General features: G+C 47.2%; 1 non-coding gene across 1 annotated transcript; it reads right to left on the bottom strand.

Moving 5' to 3' along the window:
- Positions 1–17,856: 17,856 nt before the first annotated feature.
- LOC118578914 lies at positions 17,857–17,963 on the bottom strand. The gene has a single exon (XR_004944304.1). It is a non-coding gene; the product is annotated as a U6 spliceosomal RNA (small nuclear RNA).
- Positions 17,964–18,219: the final 256 nt, after the last annotated feature.

Genomic DNA, 18,219 nt, shown 5'->3' with positions numbered 1-18,219 from the left:
GCAGAAGTGGAGGGTGTGTACAGGGCTTCTTGTCTAAAGGCAAGAGGCACAATGCAAAATGGGGGTGTGAAGGATTAGACTGGGGTGATGGAGGCTTATAGCTGGGTCTTGTTCTGTTATTGGCTAAGTCTCTGTCTTTTCAGGGAGGGGGTGGGGTGGTTATTATTAAACATTCTGAGAAATCAGATGGATGCCATAAAAGTCAGCTGGGTGACACTTCATTATATTAAAGCCAATAATTGAAGGGCCCGTGTTGCGTTGCCTCCAAACATTCGGCATGCAAGGCCTGTCTTTTATCTGTGCATTCATAAATGCCTCATGGATAATGGCTGTTATAAAAATGATGAATTGCTTAGGTAGGTTTTTAAAAAAATTAAAGGAAAGATCGTTTTAGATGTACGTTCCTTGAGGGACATCACAGCAGCGAACACCTTCGCTTCTAACTTCACCAGGCGCCCTTTTTTTTCTCTTAAACTGTTTTGTTTTGTTTCTGAAGGAAAATGTTTGCAGGCACCCACATCTCTAGATTTTCAGAAAATTAATTCTGTAGATGATGTGGAAACGATAGCCTATAAAGTTAATGAGATATTACTGAAGGCTGGATGAACAATTAGCAGTATTAGCTGCAAAGATAAAGCGAGACCCAGTGCCACCTAACAGAACTGCACTAATTAAACTGAAAATTACAGCACAGGCACGTGAAGACAAAGGGAAAAGGGACGTGGTGAGAATTATGGGGATACTATTGCAACAGGAACATTGGTATTAAAAACGAGAGGGAGGGTGGCGCATTAAAGCGTCCATTCTCCTCCCTTGGGCATCTCTGAGTTCATTTCTTTCACAATTTTCCTACCATCCCAGGTCTACACCACTTCAGTGTCAGTTCTGACCATGTAGAGCAGGTCCTAAGTTCCCAAGTTCTGTTTGTCTGTCAACTGTAAAATGGTTGGGCCAAGCCTGAAAGGTGTCTTTTGCTGACCCCACTGATTAGACACTGACTCTCTGAAGTGTGAAATTGGCATTCAGAGACAGTTTCCTTGGGAGAGCCAGCAACGTTTCAGATCATGGTGCCATGTGTTTGAATCCACAGCTCCAGCACCTGTCTCTTGGGGCAGGGATGCAGCTCCAGTGCCTGTCTCTTGGGGCAGGGATGCAGCTCCAGCACCTGTCTCTTGGGGCAGGGATGCAGCTCCAGCGCCTGTCTCTTGGGGCAGGGATGCAGCTCCAGTGCCTGTCTCTTGGGGCAGGGATGCAGCTCCAGTGCCTGTCTCTTGGGGCAGGGATGCAGCTCCAGTGCCTGTCTCTTGGGGCAGGGATGCAGCTCCAGCGCCTGTCTCTTGGGGCAGGGATGCAGCTCCAGCGCTTGTCTCTTGGGGCAGGGATGCAGCTCCAGTGCCTGTCTCTTGGGGCAGGGATGCAGCTCCAGCGCTTGTCTCTTGGGGCAGGGATGCAGCTCCAGTGCCTGTCTCTTGGGGCAGGGATGCAGCTCCAGTGCCTGTCTCTTGGGGCAGGGATGCAGCTCCAGTGCCTGTCTCTTGGGGCAGGGATGCAGCTCCAGCGCTTGTCTCTTGGGAACCAGGATGGAGCTGTAGTTGTCTTTGGCTTTTACTTTGTGAAAGTAAAAATTTCAGTTCTTCAGCTTTGTTTTGTCCTGTCTCCTTCAGGTCTTAGAATACACAGAGCCTGGAGACAAAGTGGAGAGAGAGAGAAGACACCAGGGGCAGACAGTTCTTCCTGCTTGGGGAAGGGCCATGGCTATTTGTTGTGGACTCCTGTGCCCTACATGATAAAGGAGACCCTGGAAAACCATGTGTTTGCTGATGGCAACTTCTTCCCAGGATGCCAGGCATTTTCAATCCCTAGACACATCCCCTCCTTTCTCAAAGGCTGTTTTCATGCCTCCATGAAGGAAGAAGTCTTTGTCTGAAGAGTCTTTGTCTAAAGCCTGAGTTCCAAGCTTGCTTTGTATTGCTTGCATTTATAAAATGTCATCTCATATTCTGTAGCTGGCACACTGTTGTACTCAAGGACAGCCACCAAGACTTGAATATATGATCTATGTCTATGTTTATGTGCCTGGCATGCAGCTCCAGGCTCTGGCTGGGTTCCTGTGGAAAATTAAAAACTTTTTGGGACAAAGTTAGAAAACCTACTGTTCAATATTGACGCATAAAATGGACATTTGTTTCTGTCCAGCAGCTTAAGACCTCAGTTCTTACTAATGTCAAGCAGGTGGGCGAGTCTTCCATGAAGTATATCAAGAAAGACACTCCTGCACAACCTGCAAACACTAAAGGTAGCCAGGCACCCCTCTGTGAAGAGCTCACTCTCCCAGCATGCCCTGCTTCTAGGAAGAACCTACTTCTGGATTAGTGAATCTCCCCTTGTGTTGCCCCCAAGGGAAGGGAGGGAGCCAGGGACTGAGTTTTCCAAATATGACACACCCCTTTCCAGGTACACAGCACACCATGCCAGTGACCAGTTTTTGTTAGTGACTTTTCTATCAACTTAGAGCTGGGCTCAGAACCTACCCGTTCAGGTGAGATCCAGCAATCCCACTTGTTAAACTAATGTTACCACTTTGGGTGAAAATAGTCACTGAAAGGACACATTGGCAGGGCTAGACCAGAAAGCCCTTCAGCAACTTCTCATGCCTAAGAACAGGGCTGTGTGGAGAGACTCTGGTGTACACGCTGTAACACTTCCAATGACTAAATTACCTTAAACTGACTCATTATGTTAGAGTTACATGTTAATAATTTAACCGGCAAATATTTCATAAGTTAATTCTGAAAAGAACCAAGCAGAGGCAGATTTAATTAATTCCATATTTACATTGGCTTTGGCAATTCAGGAAAGGCAAGCAGTGTATAGACGTGTTCTGCAAACAGTGAAATGGACGTGTCTTTCCAACATTGTTCTGAGAGAGAACTCTGTGACAGGAGTGACTCCTGGGGCAGGTGGCTGTCCACACACAGCCTGGTGATGCAGTCTCATGAGGGAGGAGTGGGGCTTTGACAGGGAGGCTGGTGCCGATCCTATTGTCTTGACTCATTTAAAGATTGGTAGGTGTGTATCTGGGGTGACAGCTCAGTGAGTAAAGTGTTTCCTTCCCATGCAAGCTTGAAGACCTGCATTCAGATCCTCAGAAACCACGTAAAGCCACATGTGGTAGTACCCATCTGTAATCCTAACACTCCGGTGAAGAGATGGGAGCCAGAGACAGGAGAGCTTGGCCACAGACACCACATTCATCTGAAAACAATGTGGAAGTCATGGACTGACTCCTGAGGTTGTCCTCTGACCTCCACATATAGCCCCATGGCATATGTACTCCCAGGTTCACACACAGTAAACACATACATGCACACACATACAAGATTGGTAAGTGTGCCATCCCATAGGGCATCTTCTGGTGTGTGTTCCACATGCCCATGTCCTTCACACTGTTTATATTAAAGAGAACTATGTCCCAATAGGCCACAAGACTCAGAATAGAAAGTTTAGGTGTATGTGTCTCAAAACAACATGCAACATGTGATGTTAACCATCCACCTAGGGGTGTGTGTGTGTGTGTGTGTGTGTGTGTGTGTGTGTGTGTACTCATGTGTGTGCACATGAGTGCATGTATAAGTACATGTAGAGGCCAGAAATAAACCACACATGCCATTCCTCAGGTGCCATCCATCATGAGTTTTTTAAAAAGACATTGCTTATTGACTTGAGTATCACTAGTTAGGGTAGCCTGACTGGCTAGCATGCCCCAGGAATCCATATTTTCACTTCCCTGATGCTGTGATTACAGCTTTTGCTGCCACATCCAGCTTTTAAAATATAATATTTTATTAACTCTGAGAATTTTATGCATGCATACACCACATTTTAATCATGTTTACTCTGCATATCTCCCCTAACCCCTACCTGATCCACCTACTTCCCCATTCCCTTCTAACGTCATATTCTTTTTTTTGTCATGGCCCATTGAGTGTCGTTAGTGCTGACCATGTACTTGTTGATGTCAGGCCAGAGCATGACTGACACACCAGGAGACATACCCTTAAAGAAAACTGACTCCTTCCCTGAGAAGTCATCAACTGTCATTAGCTCCTCAGCTGGTGGTGGGGTTTTGTGAGTCCTTTGCCTTCCACACTGGTGTTCACTCACATCTAGCGTTTTTTACATGCGTTCTGGGACTGAACTCAGGTCTTCTGCTTCCATGGAAGGTAATTTACTAAGCCCAACCATTTTTTCTGCAGTGTGGTTTTTGGTTCCAAGACCAAGAGCAAGCAGAGCTTGAGCTGTTATTTCACAACAGACTGGGTGTTGCTCAAAAGCCACTTTCAGCACTGTGTCTGTGCTCCAGGGCATTAGATTCTCTCTGAGTTGGGCATGCCCTTCTCTCCTTAGAGGTGTCCTGGGTGAGTCTCTGAAAGAACTTGTCAGAGTTGGTCTCCTGTCCTTCTTTGATTCGTGACAAGAAACGCTGGACCATCCCTGCTCCAACCCTGTGTGATCCACTACCTCCATTCGCTCCTTGATCTTATTTCTTGTCTTCGTTTGTTTTAAAAAAAGATAGATGTTGGCTGCTAATTAACCCACGTCACCTTGCAGCTGTGAATAGTTTTGCTTTGGTGGAATCTGGGGTTAAGGTTAATGGTCTGTCCATGCTTCCCAGCATGTTCTTTCAGAAGTTATTGCACAAAGAGGAGAGGATGAGGAAGAGGCATCTCACACCCCAAGACAGGATCGGGGCACTTCAAAGCAACTTTTATTAAGGCAACAGGAAGAGGGCTAAAGGTTGGGTAGGATCCTCTGCTAATTCAGAAACTATTATGGGATTAATTAACATCCAAGCAGGGCCAAAGCTGTGGAGGAGGGAAAAGGGACACAAACTAGAGTCTCCCACGTCCACTGTGTGGGATGACACTTTATGCTCGGGGACTAGCTCCTCATAGCTTTTCCCTCAGAACCCAAGATTGAGCCCAGCTTAAAAGAGCAAGTTACAGACTAGTAAGTGGAAGCAAGGATGGCTCAGGAGAACCCAGAAATGGCTTTGAGGTCTCTTTGAGCAGTCGAGGAGGTGGTGGACTGCTCACAAATCTCCTTACTCAAAACCCCTGCTGTTCTCAATAACACCAGGCTCTTCTTCAAAACGGCTCTGTTTCTTGGCTGTGTTAATTTTTAATAAGCTGCTTGCCTCCGATCTAATCATGCCACTGAGGGCAATTTTTATATTTTATAAGCACAAATAAATCCCTTCCCAATCGGCAAGCCCCTCAGTGGCAGTTTGCAAAGACCTTTGGGTAGCCAGCTTTCAGCCTTCATCTCCTAGAGGCATCCCTGACTTGTAAATACCTCTGGAAGATTCATTGTTGCTTAAATAATTGAATCTATTTAAAGAAATGAAGCCAATTAACTTTTCAGTTTATGACTAAGAAATAATTTCACTGTGTGTGGTCAGACTCTGCTAAGCATCTGGGGATTCAATTATTGTTTAGGGCTTAGAAAAACTTGAGCAGGATCCTAAACTACGTTGGGTGGCCTCTTCAGTGGCATTTAGCACGAGGACCTTGGAGTCCAGATTTGAAGGTAAGATACCAAGCAACGGAGATTCTGTGCATCTAGCTGCTGAAACCCTCTAGATTTTCCTACTGAACTCCTGAGGGGCATATTGCTAGTGAGGATTCGAGGCCCAGTTCTCTTGCCCCTGCTTCCCCTCCTCTCGTAAGAAACCAGGGCCTGCTTGGGTCTTCCTCTGATCTTAGATGTTTTTCATAGCTTCACTTCACATTACAGTGTAAGCAAATGATAAAAGGTTAAAAGGAAGCAAATCTTTCCTGTGGGAATTTGCAGTTTTAATAAGAAACACTATCCTGGAATATACTAGAAAGCAGTCACTGTATGTCAGGGGAACGGTAGATATATCACAAGCTGTGAAGAGCTCTGGGGACCCCTGAGGCTACTGTGGGGTACCACTTCTACTCTATGTGTGGTGGGCACCCACACTTGCTGAGGAGCTGGAGGGTAGCACTCAGAACGCTACTCGGAAGTTCCCACTGTTCATGTAGCCCTGAGATCTCTTGTTGAGGCTGCACAGGGCGGCAGAGCTGTGCCCAAGAGCGAGCTAGTGTCCTCTTTAGCTTCCTAGAGCTGTGATAAACAGTGACCAGAAGCATCTTGGAGAAGAAAGGATGTTTGCATCACAGATCCTGGGTTACAGTCCTGGATGAAAGGCAAGCAGTAGCCTTGAAGGGGAAACTAAGGCACTTTACTAGCTGTGCTCCATGGCTTGCTCAGCCTGCAGCCTGCTTTCTTACGTACCCATGACTACCTTCCTAGGCACCACTCGTCATGGAATTGCCCTTCCTGCACCAGTCATTAATCAAGAAAGTGCCCCAGAGATTTGCCCACAGGCCAATCTGATGGAGGCATTTCTCAGTTGCGATTTCTGTTCTGAGATGATGCTGGCTGTGCCAAGTTGACAGAAGCCAACCTGCACAGCTATAGAGAGGGGAAGGCTTAGAGGGTCTTCATTCCTGGAGGCAGGCTCAGCTTCCAATCAAAACCCCACTGCTAACATCGTGAGGATGAAGATGTCATCTCAGGGGAAGCTTTTCCCACTAGTGAGAAGAAATGCCTTGACATGACACAAGCCTTCACCTTCCAATGGCTTCCAAATCTCCCTCGTCCCCAAGCATCCATTTCACTCCCACTGCTCAAAGAGAAATGATTGTTGAGGAATTACAGTGTCCCAGGCACTTTGAGGACCACTGAGGCAGTGTTCCCCTGCACCTTGGGTGAAGAGTCTAGCCTAGAAGACAGACATTAATAACCAAGCACACACCTGATTTCTCCAGTGCTTCTTGTGATCTTCCAGGAATGCACTGTGTTGCAATGCTTCCAGCGCCTGGGTCATTTTTAAAGACTTGTTTATGTGTGTTCAGGTGTTTCAGCTGCATGTGTGTGTGTGTGTGTGTGTGTGTGTGTGCGCGCGCGCGTGCGCCATGTATGTACAGGTGAGCAGAGAGACAAGAATTGGGTGTCATATCCCCTTGGTCTGGAGTTGTCAGAGATTATGAAGCTGGCAGACATAGGGAACCGAACCCGGTCCTCTGGAAGAGCAGCAAGAGCTCTTAACCAATGAATCATTTCTTCAGCACTGTTGGTCAGAACCACCCACACTCTCTCCCTGGGCAGGTGAGCTCCATCGCCTCCTTAGATTATCAGCTCTCTGCCTGTGGTGCTCATCTCAGCCTTGGCATGTGTCTCTCAGAGATGTCTGAGCACACATCTCCACTTGCTTCTCAGACTAATCCTCCATATTTCACTTAGTCTCTCCATGGATATGCCGCCACCATCTGCCTAGCCTCCAGAACCAGAGACAAACCAATCAATCGCTGGCAATCAATCACCTTAGTCTCCCGGTTTCTGTTGTCTATACCCTTCCAACTAGAGTACCACAAGTTGCTTTGGGGTTTTTGTGCCTCCTCCATCCTTGTCTGTCCCAGACTAGTCTCTCAACAACCTCCACATACAGAAGCCACATGCCCCAAGGTGCCTAGTCATCTTCCTTCCCTCTGACCCCATCACAGTACCCATCCGTGGCCACCTTATATCAGAACTGTAGGAACTTCTGTTTCATTCCATATATCATTTTCATGAGGAGAATAATGTCCCCAGGCCTCTATACACATGCCTGTGTGAGTTCTCCCTGAACTATGTCTGTTATGTGTAGGCAAGTCCTGAATCAAAGAGACAGTGGGAAACCAGCCCACTACTTCTCTGTTCTGAAGAGAGACTAGCAAGGAGGCTGTATTTCAGAGACAATGCTGAACGTCTGCACTGCCTCTTGCTACAGAGAACAACTCTATACAGCAGGATGGGAGGACTCCCAGGTCCTGGGTAAGACACCAACTGTGGTGTTGCAGGCTTATAGTCCAATCTATGGGGGCAGGGCAAAGAAAGAGTCCCTAGGGTTATTTATTATTCTAGCTTGAGTGTGCCCCCCAAACCAGTGAAAGTCCCATCTCAAAAAGAAACAATGTGGATGTTATCTGAGGAATGAGGTCTGAGGCTGGCCTCTGGCCTCTGCATGTGCACATACCCAGGTACTTTCACACTAATGAGCATACACAATATTTGACCTTCTTAATGAACAATAACTCCTACTATACATGAGATGTTTTCCCTCCATGGTTGATGCTGTGTCCCACAATGTTATCAGCTTTATGGGAACTGAGAGAGCACAGGAGCTTGTCCTGTAGGGATCATATTTTCACTGGTCAAAGCTTGAGGGACTATGGTAAGCCCTTGCAAGAAATTAGTGCCAGGTCAGGGTGTCTTGAACCCATTGTGTGAGGTAGTATTTCTCTGGTGTTTCCAGGGTGTCAGACACAATGCTGATACAGGAGTGCAGCAACCAAGAGGAGGCCCCCAAACTCCAGTTTCAGTGACTTGTGGGGCAGGTGTGTGAAGAGTGGCCATGTTGTCAGAGTGTGCGGTGAGGGGTTGGCAGCCCCGCACAGGAGCCAACACCATCAAGGCTTAACCTTCCAGGAAGGACCTACAATGAATGGGCCTTTGCCCAGGAGGAAAGCTGTGCCCTGAGAGGGAGGGAGCCTAGGGTTGCTGTGGAAGGCCAGGAAACAAATGACATCTGACCAAGTTTAAGGACACCGTTCAGCTGAGGTGCTTGGCTGGTGGCCACTCAGGAACTCCATTGGCAGCTGTCTGACCCTCAAACAGTGTGAGGGGCTGGAACAGGTGGGAGGTTGCCCTGAAGCCTTCCCACCTCCACAGGTTTCCTTGACCAACATCCTCATTTCAAAATACTTTCTTGCTCCTCTGAATGAGCTGACTGAGCCATATGCAGTGGGACATGGATCAGGGTGGGAACTCCACTTGCAGCCTGGCTGGCGAGAACGTGGAAGCTTCATGCAAGGGACTCATATATCAAAGCTGGGACGGGTTTGATGGTTATGAGAATATATGAGAGAGCTGAGCCGTCTGGATGGCATTAAATGGACTAAGTAGGTCAATCTTGTCTGGAGTAATGAACTTGAGTTTAATCAACATATCATAAGCAAAATTATGTGGGAAAGCAGCACAAGTTACTGCTGCCATGTTTGCTTATTTGAATACTTAATCTTCTAATGCATGCACATAATAATAAAATAATTCCACACGTGGGTAGAAATCATTTCTCTACCATCACAAAAGTGGGTTTAAGAGTCTGTGAATTATGCTTCATGCCACGTCTGTGGAGGAAATGTTTTGAAAGTTGTGTACTCATAAGTGACTTTGGGTACCCTGCATCTTCACACCTAAAGACAGCCTGATGGTCTTGTTTGCATAATAGGTGCTTTGCAAAATTAATACATGGAGGTCCAGGCATGTTACTTTGTCTCAGATCATCAGCTGAAGCAGGAACAAGGAAGGATTGTGGCTGATGTGGGGGACTTTTTTTTTTTTAAAGACACATAACATGCTCCTATTGTGACCACAGTTACATCAGCAAGTGCTAAGGTTCTGCTTGTCTCTGTTCCCCCAGTTCTAGATTTACAGATGTGTGCTGTGTTGTGCCCAGTTTTTACTTGGTCATTGGAGACCCAAACTCAGGACCTCATGCCCAGTCAGTAGGTGCTTTACCCACGGAGCCATCTCCCTAGCCAAGTCCTGTGCTTTGAAGAGGTCACATTTCCAAGCTGGAGCCTGAATTAAGGCCCTTCTCCACTCCAGTGTTTCCCAAAAGATTAATTGGAACAAAGTTGGGAGGAACGAAGCTGTGTCTCTGGAGCCAGCACTGCTGGCTGGTGACTCTCTGGAGGTCACTGACCCTGGTCAGGCAGGCCAGCGGAGTTCCTGTGAAGTGTCTTGTGCAATGAGCACCATCATCAGACACTACTCTGCTCCTGTGGATTATGATGACCATGGTTCTTGTCATTGCTGCTGTCACCATGAGGGCAGGAAAGATGCATCCATGTCCAGGGTGTACTTGGCCTGCTGAACCTGTTGGCTGAACCATGGTGAGCCACAGAGCATCTGATGGCTTCAATGAGAGCAGTGGTATCTTCCTCAAGCTTTCAATAGGATGCTTGGTTAGTGCCAAAGCCAGAGCCATGTACATTTATGGGCCACCAGAGCCCTGACCATGGTCAGCAGCCCCCCACTTACTTGAAGGTCAGAAGGACAAGAGACCAGACCACAGGAATACCCTGCCCTTGATAATCTGTTCTTGTCAGAGTGGCCTTCAGGGTCTCACCAACTGATGCTGGAAAAACAAGGTGTTGGCTTACTTTCAGCAAGTACCTGGGAATTTTTATCTTTGCAAGGAAGCCTTAAAGGGCCTAGCAGCACCTGGGCAGGCTGCAGAGAGGAGGCTGCCGGGCGCTCATCAGAGGGTAAAGGTGTCTGGCGTGGTGGAGAGCAGAGCTCATTCAGTGGCTGCAGAGACAGCAGCTTGGGGCACAGTCTTGATCACAGATTGTGTGACCAATGACGAGCTGTGGTGACTGTAACCACCCCCCTGCCCTGGGGAGGGCCGGCCAGCCAGGCTTGAGTTCTGCAGCACTGGCACAGACAGAGGGACAAAGGGTGTTTGACTTGGTAGTCTGGCTGGCCCTAGGAGGTAGCCAAAGCATCTTTGGTGAATGGTTGTCACTTTCTCACACGTGGGTTACAGGATGGCTGAAGGCTCCAGAGTGGCTTCAGCATTGATGGGATGACAGTTTGGGGGTCAAAGCTGTCACTGAGGTCAGGTACCTGTCTCATGCTCTCAACTAACTGTCGGGCACAAGAGAAGGTGTCACTGTGAAACCCTCAGCCTGTATTCTACCAGGACAAAGAAGCATTTGGCTTAGTGTTGCTTGCTCAGCTGCCCTCCTGACAGTGGCTTACCAGAGATTTCACACCTTCTGCTATGCTTCAGAGAAGTGTGCTCTGTGGAGGGGCGCTCACCTGGCTTCTCCCCTGCCTGTGGCTCTTCCTGGGCCATGGAAGGCTGGGCTAGCGAGCTTCAGAACAGATTCAGCCAGGCCTTGGGCACCTGTGGTGGGATGCTGGGAGGCCAGGGGCATGGCCAGAGGCCCTCTCTCGCACACCTTTCCGGGAACCAGCTTGGGCTGGTACAGCCATCTCAGTTGCTGATTCTTAAGTGGCAAGGGTCTTCCCAAGGGAGGCTGTAGGAGTCTGGAGGCACATGCCAGACCGAGGCCAGGAATCTCCTCTGTCACCATCTTCTGATTGACTGGTGGAGACAGCAAGGGTGACAGTTCAGGGGCTGGCCCTTCGCCTCCCACAGCTGGAGGGCCAATGAACTCTGGCCACTCTCTGTGATCGCATGCACATCAAGGAAACAATGCTCACCTTCAAGGACCCCTTGCTGGAAGAAGGTTCAACAAGGGGAGTTAGATCAAACCTTATGCCAGGTGCACAGGGAGCAGCTTCTCCTTCCTTCTGCTTCTGGAAAAAAGATGCCACATCTTCAAGAACTGTCACATCTCTCCAGCTTGCTGTTGGGGACCTGGTCGTGGGAGCTTTGGTTAAGGTGTTTGGTTGCTACCCCAGCTGTTCACTACAAGTGTAGGAGACATAACCCCGTTGGCACCTGCGCTTGCCTGGAGATTCTAGCTTGTCTATTTGTCCTGGGCTACCTTGCTCAACCTTTTGACTGGGCAAGAACTTGGTTGCCAGGTGCTTTAAACATCAACTTATCACATCTTAGAATCACCCAAGAAGAGCTTCAATAAAGAATTATTTAGTTGAGGTTTGCCTGTGGGCATTTCTATGTGTGTGTATGTGTGTGGGGAGTGGTTTTGACTATTTATTGAGATTGGAAGACTCATCTGAATGTGGGCAGCACCATTTTATGGGCTGGACCCTGAACAGCGTAAGAGGAAGAAGACTGTCTGAGTAGAGAGCAACCAAGGATGTGTTTATTCTCTGTTCTTGACTGTTGATGTGATGTGGATACCTGCTTGAGTTCCTCCCCTGGCTTCCAGGTGATGGTGGACAGTGGCTTGGAATCATAAGCACAATAAACTGTTTCCTCCCAAGCTGCTTTTTGTTCAAGTGTTTGTCACATTAACAGGAATTAAAACAGAACACTCGAGGTGATGTGAGAATATGCCACTGGAACAGGATCTAGGTAGGAGAGAGTGGTGGAATCCCAAAGAGAATCAGTTACCCACAGACCGAAGCCCACTGCATCTGTGGTCTGTCTTGGCTGGTGTGCCTCAACTTCAGGTCTCACTAGCTCCCAAAGGCAGTTGGAGAATGTCCCCATAGACCTTATGGAGGTGGCAGTTCCCATCTCCCCTCAGCTTCAGCAAGCACAGAATGAAATTTTCTTGTCTGGAGATTTAATGTATCGATTCATAAAAACAGAATGGCTAAGGAACCCCAATTAACGAGAACACCACCACGGTCAGCTCCCACCAGGCCCTCAGTGTGGAGATGGATATAAATAGCCAGCTTTTAGAAGAAAGTGCTGATCAGATACAAGCATCAACCACCTTGACGTACTGCTGAGACGCCGTCCCAGTAATTGGGGTTATGGGAAGTTGCTCTCTTTGCTGGGATGGCAGGTCATTTCTGCAGCCTGGGCCTCCAGGAGAAATAGGAACCTGCCCAGGAAGTCCAGCCATCCAGCAGACAATTAACCCTCACTCTGCCTAGCTATGGCAGTGTCCTCTTCGATTTCCGTCCCAGCTTCCCCACTCACAGAGTCCATTCTTGCCAGGCCCTGCAGTCGTCCAGGAAGGCAAGGACCTGGCATGAAGACACAGGTAAGGAGGGATGGGTCAAGTCATATGAAGCAAAGTAATCTTAGGAGCAGGCAGGCCCAGTGAGCTTAGCAGAAAGCCAGGTTCATTTCTGATGGGATTCTGATCCACGGTCTGACCACGGGTCACTCAGTTTTCAGGGAAGATATTTTGGCCACTCACCACCCAGTCTCAGCAGGGAAGAGGGTCTCAGGCCATTTCCTTCCTGAGGTTAATCAGTTTTTCACCAGGTGTGGCTCACAAGCTCTCTTGTGACTGAGGGGTGAAGAGCAGACATCATGGGCAGCAGAGCGGCAGCTGCTCCTCCAGGCTTTTCTCTCATGGTCCTGGGACTGATGGCACTCAGTCCACTTGCCTCCTGGTGTGAACCCGTGGGTTCTTACATACCTTCAACGTCAGTGAAGACCCTTAGGAAGGACCGGCTTGCTGGCGAGCTGGTCAAGTGTCTTCCTATTCTTCAATTAATTTGAAAACATCGGTTCTGTTAATCTAACCTTCTCTGCAGGGACTAGGTGGCCTTCTAGTGACTGGAGCTGTGTAGACAGCGGAGTCAGGGTCATCTGTGTCACCTGCTCAGACTGTGACAGCAGTGACCTGAGCAACAGATACTATCCTTTCTCCATCCTGGAGACAGGAAGTTAGAAATGAGGGGTTCTCAACTTGGTCCTTCCTGAGGCCTCCCTCTTTGGTGCATAGACACCATCTTTTCCCTGTGCCCTTGGGGGTCCCTCTTCTACGTGTCTCTGAATCCTAATCTCCCTGTAATGACAGCATGTTATTAAAACAGGGCCAACCCCACTTACCCCGTTTGAACTTAATTACTCATGGAACAGCCATGTTTCTAAATAAATACAGTTGCATTCTGAGGTCCTGAGGGGTTAGAACCTCAACATAGGAAGTCTGGGGGGTGTGCACCACACAGGTAGATGGGTAGCTCCTCAGCTCACCTGGCTGCAGCTGCTGCCAGCAAGGAGGTCCATGTGCCCTGTGATAATGACCTTCACTCCCTCACCACCAGGTTATTTCAGATGTCAGCTTGCCCCCCACCTCCACAGCCATAAATGAAGACAGATTACTCCAGTCACATTTAAAGTCTCCTGAATACAGAGAGAATTGATTTATATATAGGAGAGGCAGCGCCCTCAGACACACCAGCACCAGCGTGAGGTAGTGCTTGATGACCAAACTCCTCAATCAGCAGATTCCTCCTTTCAGGGTGGTCAGATATGAACCTGCACTTTGTGGAGGGGATCGCAGAGTGGGCATAAAGATATGCTACTACCCCAGCAGGTTGGAGTTAAAATTTTATTTGCCTAATCAATTATGAAGGATTGCTGGCTCTCAGGGAAAGTTTTAGATGCCATATGAATCAGATGCATCAGCAGTTCCAGAACTTATTTTATTCATGGCCCTTCAGATGTTGCCCGTCTCCTCCTGCCTCAACAAGCATCTCCCTCATAGAATCTTTAGTAGACCTCTATTGCCTCTTAGACCAAGTTCAAAAGCCAAGCTCTGTATGGACTGTAGTCCCTCTCCTGGCAATGGAAATCTACTTCTCTGAACAGCCAGCTACTGTCCCCTTCTTCTCAGAGCATCATCATAATATCTCCATGACGTGGTCTCTAGCTTCATAGTGTCTGGGCTCCTGCCTTTCCTAACTCTGTACCTGGCGTAGCCTAGTGAATATCCTTATCATATGTGCCCCTCTACACACCCTCATTGCTGAAACACGTCCCTGTTCTGAGACATACTGTCCCACTCGATGTCTCCTCCCTGCTGGTGCCAGCTCCTGCCTACCTGATTTCTGCAGTCAGGGCCGAAGACATGGATGCCTTACCAACTTTTCTCTGCCATGCTTTCTTCTGTGGTGATAGGTGGTTCATCATAACACCTACCCTGGAAGTTTCCTGAAGTGTTGAGGATTGAGATGTTCACAGACCCAGGACTTCATCATCAGCATTAACGTGGGAGCATTTACGTGCCAAAACTCTCCACAGACCTACACAACTGCCAACCTCAGTAGCATCCCCCTCCATGTTGACCTGGTGGACAGTGGCTTTCTGACCTAAGTAAACACCTCATCTCCAGGATAATCACTGGCTTTATAGGACAAAGGCATGTATTTGTCCAGTAGCTGTTAATGTATCACAATTTGGTTCCGTTCCCTTGCCCGGCTGTGGCCACCTAAACCATCATGAGTAATTTAGTCGGATCTATGAGCAAAAAAGCTACTCAAATCCAGACCCGCATCCCAGGAGTACCTGTCCCTCCTGTCATCTGGAGCTCTGTGAAAGTGGGCTTTCTCCACTGTATCAAGTAAGAATTTGGCTTTGCTTGGTCAGTGGGTTACTTTGCCGTCGCCTGGGGGACATAGGCGAGTTAGCTTCTTTAGATCCTCTACAGTGCTCACAGGGTGCTCTGAGCTCACAGGCAACAGGCATTAGTGACTCTGCTGCCCTACATGGACAAGGCTGGTGTGTAATGCCATGTACTTCATGCCCTTTGCATCCTACTGGTGTGGAGAAATAGCACTCTGTGAACAAGTGGAGAGAAAGAAGTCACACTCTGGGGGAGAAAATAAAGTCACTCCTGGCAAGATGGCTCAGCAATAAAGGCATTTGCTCTGCAGTCCTAGAGACCTGAGTTCAATTCCTGGAACCCACTTAAGAGGGAAGGAGAGAAGCAACTCCACAAAGTTGTCTTCTGGCCTCCACATGCTCCATCACCCCACAGGATGTACATGCATACACACACACACACACACACACACACAGAGAGAGAGAGAGAGAGAGAGAGAGAGAGAGAGAGAGAGAGAGAATAATAATAAATAAATAAAAACAAGCACCCTTGGGAGCTGCAAGTAGACACCTAGGGCACCTGCAGGGCAATTTAAGAGATCAAGAACTTGGCCGCAGGTGTGACTTCACCCTGGCCTTGCTAGATGCCACCACCTGGAGCAGAGCAGGGCTCTCCTTGCAGCTGTTTCTTGGGTGGGCAGTAGGGAACAGAAGACAACTTTAAAACAAATGTCACCTTGCTTTTCACGAGGCCTTGGGGACTTCGATGCTTGAACACTTCAAAATCTGGCGCCCAACATTCGTGGTACAAATTTGTGAAAAAGCTGCTTGCCTGTGGCCTTGCAGGCCCCTGCTCAGACCTGAGCTACCCTCAGCCAGTTGTGGTGACACACTGGTTGTATTTACTGAAGAAGGCAAAGGCAGCAGGATCCCGAGTTGAGGCCAGCAGCCTAGGAGGCTTGCTAAGGAAAAGCTTCAGCTGGGGCCAAGCCAGAAACGATGGCAGTGGGACCATGGAGGCAATGGCTGCTGCTCCAAGTTGCCGGCTGCTTCTCATGGTGTTGGTGACTGTGGTGATGCTGCTACCTGGGACAAAGGGCTTACTGCTGCTTGTTCAGATGAGAATTGCCAGGACCATCGTGTTATAAGAAAGCATCGACAAAGGTCAGTTTGGAAACGTTTGGCAAGACAAATGGTGGGGAGAAATTGCTGTGAAGATTTTCTCTTCTAGGGAAGAACGTTCATGGTTCTGAGAGACAGACATTTATCAGACCATGATTACTCCAAACCACAGAGGAGGCACAAAAAAAAAAAAGAAAAAAGAAAAAAAGAAAAAAAAAAAGTCTACAGAGAAGTATGATAGCAACTTTGAAATCTTCAAAAGAATAAAGGGACCCCACAATGATGATTCCACATGGACTATGATAAAGCCATTAAGCTGATTAACACCATGGAAAGATCGGCTTTGGACTACAAACTGCTCAGGACAATTTTGAGATGGCTAGTTGAGATGATCCAGCCTGACAGACTACTCAAACAAGGACTTGTGACAAGCTCTGCACTTTCCCATTATGCAGACAAATGATACAGGACTTGACAATTAACCCAAAAAATTTCTTTTCAGGATTCCCTAAAGATGTCTTCACCCCCAGAAAGCAGGAAGTAATTTTTAAAAAATGACGCCCATATTCCCAAGAGGTGGGGTGGGTGTGTTTTGATCGTGCAATGGCTTATGGATAGTTGTTATTATTTATGATGGTTGGTTACAAGTTGTTAATTGTTAATGGTCAGAAAAAAAAGCTGAACAAGAAGATTAGATTCAGAGTTTTTGTTTAAAAAAAGAAAAAAGAGAATATAGATAGGAGGTAGATATGAATCTACTCTGAGTAAAAAGATGAATAATAGGATAAATGGGTAAATCACTGAATCTACTACAAAAAGAAAAAGGGGAAGATATGAAAATGACAAAAGGTAGACTACTGACTCTATTATGAAAAGAAAAAAGATAGGATAAGTAATGAAAAATTTTTGTCTGAGTTTATCAAATGTTACTGGACTGGACATTGTTAATATATATAATGGAATTTTTCATCTGAATCTGTCAAATGTTAATGGACTAGACATTGTTAATGTAATTCTTGACTATATATTGTATATACTTATTGAATAGTTTTTCTTGTATTAGTTATAAGCTTTTTTAAAATTTTAGACAAAAAGGGAAATGTGGTGGTATTGTGTTCCTCAAAATATTGTGCACCCTAATAAATTTATCTGGTGTCAGAGAACAGACAGCCACTAGATACAGAGGCTAGAAAATTGTGGCACTCATGCCTTTAATCCTAGCATTTCAGATAGAAATCCTTCTGGATCTCTGTGAGTTCAAGGCCACATTGGAAACAGCCAGGCACCGTGACACATGACCTTAATCCCAAGAAGTGAACCTTTAATCCCAGGGAGTGACAGCAGAAAGTAGAAAGGTATATAAGGCATGAAGACCAGAAACTGGAAGCATTTGGCTGGTTAAGCTTTTAGGCTTTGAGCGGCACAGTTCAGCTGAGATTCATTTTGTATGAGGACTCCGAAGCTTGCAGTCTGAGGAAACAAGACCAGCTGAGGAACTGGAGAGGTGAGGAAGCTGTGGCTTGTTCTACTTCTCTGATCTTCCAGGATTCGTCCCAATAACTGGCCTCAGGTTTGATTTTATTAATTAGACCTTTTAAGATTCCTGCTACAGTATTTTCATCCCCCATCTTGATTCCAGATATCTTTTTTTTTTTTTTAATATGGAATGCTTCACGAATTTGCGTGTCATCCTTGTGCAGGGGCCATGCTAATCTTCTCTGTATTGTTCCAATTTTAGTATATGTGCTGCTGAAGTGAGCACGATTCCAGATATCTTGATATGAGCTGGTGCCCCAGAACTAGGCCTACCCACTAGCAAGGGCTAAAGCCACAACAGAAATCTGCTGGCCAAGGCAGGTGTGCAAGAAGTCCAGAATTTTCTCTCTGTCTACTTTTGCTAATTTTTCCTGTGTGGATGCCAATTCCTGCCAGTGAAGGACATCTCAAGTACATCTCACGGAAAATGGGATGAAAAGAAGACAGAGTAGGAGCTGGGGACATGGCTCACTAGGTAAAAT

This window comes from Onychomys torridus, chromosome 2 (genome assembly GCF_903995425.1).
Source record: "Onychomys torridus chromosome 2, mOncTor1.1, whole genome shotgun sequence".
NCBI classification, from domain to species: Eukaryota; Metazoa; Chordata; class Mammalia; order Rodentia; family Cricetidae; genus Onychomys; species Onychomys torridus.
This window is presented reverse-complemented; position numbering and strand designations above follow the sequence as displayed.